The sequence below is a fragment of the Cucumis sativus genome, unplaced genomic scaffold (assembly GCF_000004075.3).
Source record: "Cucumis sativus cultivar 9930 unplaced genomic scaffold, Cucumber_9930_V3 scaffold136, whole genome shotgun sequence".
In the NCBI taxonomy this organism is placed as follows: domain Eukaryota; kingdom Viridiplantae; phylum Streptophyta; class Magnoliopsida; order Cucurbitales; family Cucurbitaceae; genus Cucumis; species Cucumis sativus.
In genome coordinates, this window is record NW_022279537.1 from 21,338 (window position 1) to 24,666 (window position 3,329).

Genomic DNA, 3,329 nt, shown 5'->3' on the forward strand with positions numbered 1-3,329 from the left:
ACCCAAGCACACACGCAATAGCCCACGCACACACACGCACGCACAAACACATACAAACATGCACACACCCACACACACATGCACACGGACACTCGCACGAACGCACGCACATACACATACGCACACCTACCTAAACGCGCACACGTACACACGCACATATGCATAAAGATGTATAAATGAGTTAAAATTAAAAAAACAACTACATTAATTGTGTTTAGAAGGACTTTTAAACCATGTTCATTTGACTTAATAACATTAATTAAACTATAATTTCTATCAATATTGGCTTAAAAGTGTCATTCGTGTAATTATTTCAATATAATGCAATTTTATTCCAATTATATTAGCAACAAACAGGTCGAATATGAACCAGTAGATATACACTCTGTCATAAGAGATATAGCAACATTTTTATGGGTCATTTTGAAAAATGACAAAACTATTTTTTTTTTAATTTTAGCAAATAATTTTTTTTGCACGTGCATAATATTTTATAAAATACCAAAATATCCACAGTCTCCAACTAAAATTATTTTTTTTGTATATTGTAATTAATTTATATTATGCATTTATCAGCTTTTAATTATTTTTTACCTGAAAAAGATACATAAACTCATATCATACTTTTTTCTTAATATCTCGGGACTCAACTAATGGATTCAAGACTTTAACTTTATTTAATCATACTAATTTCAAAATAACCTAATTGAATTTGAATTTCAAAATAGCAAAATTATTATTTTTCAGAATTTGGTAAACTCAGCAATAGATTTTTTATCAAAATAACTTTAATTGAATTTCAAAATTAAAAAATATCAACTTATTCACTATCTTTATCTCACAATAATATTAATGGCTTGAATATCAAGATAATTAAATTATTGTTTTAAAATTGGGAGAAACTCAACATTAAAAAATATCAACTTATTCACACACAATCACACGCGCATACACATACATACACTTGCACGCGCGTGCACTCATACACGCACACCCACACACGTGCACACACGCACACACACACACGAACGTAGGCACACACACACCAAACCGCACGCACACAAATGCACACGCACTCACCTACTCACGTACACATGTATGTGCGCATACACACACCCAAGCACACGTGGACATGCGCACACGTGAGCGCACACACACACACGAGCGCACACACACGCACACTGATGGTTCAATTTCATCGATAGTTCCTATTTTTGCTGACAGTTTATTTTTTGCCATCGATAGAGGATCTTCCGACAGACCTACGTGATAGTGTGTGTTGACAGCTTAATTTCGTTGGCAAATGAAAAGTCGATTAGTTTTTTAAGATTTACTGACGATATTTGTCATCGACAAAGGGTAAATTTCTTGTAGTGCATGTACATCAAACATATCAAATTTGTTAAGTGTACCAATGAAGTATAACAAGTTTATTAGTGGTGTATCAAGTGTATCAAACTTATAAGTGAAGTCTTTAAGTGTATCAAACTAATCAAGTGTATCAAGGCCTCAGGGGTATCAAGTGTATCAAGAAGAATCAAGTGTAACGAGAAGTATTATGTGTATGAAGATGTTTCAAGTGTGTATCAAAAAGTATCGAGTGTATCAATGAGTACCGAGTGCATGAATTGTATCTATCAAATGTATCAAGTGTATCAGTAAGAAGTATCAAGTGTATCAAGGGGTATTAGGTGTATCAGACGTGTATAAGGTGTATCAAATGTACATCAATAACAAGGGCATTTGTGACAATTTACCTCTTGATGTGTGAGTTGGTCTTTGTTTTTGTCATTTTCTCAAATAATAAAGTATGTGTTCTATGGACTTAATTATTATAACTTATTTTGCCATTTTCGCAAGTGTCCCTTAATTGTAATACATGTATATGTGACATAATCTAATCAAACTAACTCATATATGGACTTAATCGATCTCATGGACCACGAATTCTTCAATTACTTGCAAATTTGGTGAGTTCCTTCAAACGGTGGGTGAAGAGCTTAATTTCGAGAGAGAGGAAAAGTCGTGAAGAGTATTTGCGAGAGAGGGGGGAACGTCGCCAGAGAGCATTTGCGAGAGAGCTAAAGACAACGACGATGTGGGATGAAGTAAGGTTTTTTTCGGTTGTTGTTCACTGGGATGAAAGCTTCGAATTATTTGTTTTTAAATCAAAAAGCGTATGATTGAAGGAAAACATTGATTTTTTATTAGGGTAATTTTTAATGACACATAATTTATGTCATTAATTAACAATGCGAAAATTTTGTCAAGAAAACTCAATTTGTGTCACAAATGATAACTTTCGCCTTGTTCCAATAACCTTATTTTGCCTTGCTCCTCTATCTCTTGCAATGTACACATAAAGCTTGGGCAATTTTACCAAAGTGGGAAGCAGCTAAGGGGACGAAGGTATATTCGGAGAGAGATTGTTAAACAATTGTAAAAAGTAAGCCCAAGAAGAGAGGTCCAATAAAATTCAGCCACCTCTCACATAGTAATTGAAATAGTCTAGCCACTTCAACCATTTCCCTCACAGAGAAGAAGAAGACCATAGCCACTCGAGGCTTTTGCACAAACAAACACCAAGAAGATGGTGTTTGGTTCTGTATCTGTGCTAAGCGCGTCGTTGTTGACGCCAGGCATCACACCTTGGAAAGGCTCCCTTCCATTATATATAGCCAAAGAACTTCCGAATTATTGAAAATAAATATTTTCAACAGTTTTATATTCTCCTTTAATTTATATTCACTTTTGTTAGAAGCTATTTCTTCTTCATTTTTCTCACGAAAATCACATAATTTATTTACTGTTCTTGTAAATGTGTAATGATTATTTTATCATTTCATGTGAACAACATGATTTTGTTACCATTTACTCTCTTTGCTTTTTACTATTGAAATCTCCCTAACTATAAACTAATTGCACAATTTTGCTCCTAATATACGATCATGTAGCAACCTATAAGCCAAGAGTAAAAACAAGAATCAATTGAAGAGGGAATATATTGATATATATCACCCTGGAAGATGAAATACACATGGAAGAGGGAATAAGTTGATACAAAAACTAATCACCATTCATCATATATGAACAAAATATGTAATGAAATGCTTGGAATGAAACATGATGAAATAATTTTCATTAGAATAAAATAAAGAGTAAGAAAATGTATCCATACCTTCGGATGGTATTCAGAAACAATCACCATAGGCAAATTCTGAGTAACGACACCAAAAAACTGAACTACTTTAGGATGACGGATCTTTTCCAATAATGTCAACTCATATTTGAATGCATTTATGTAGGAAATTCAATAAAATAATTAAGAA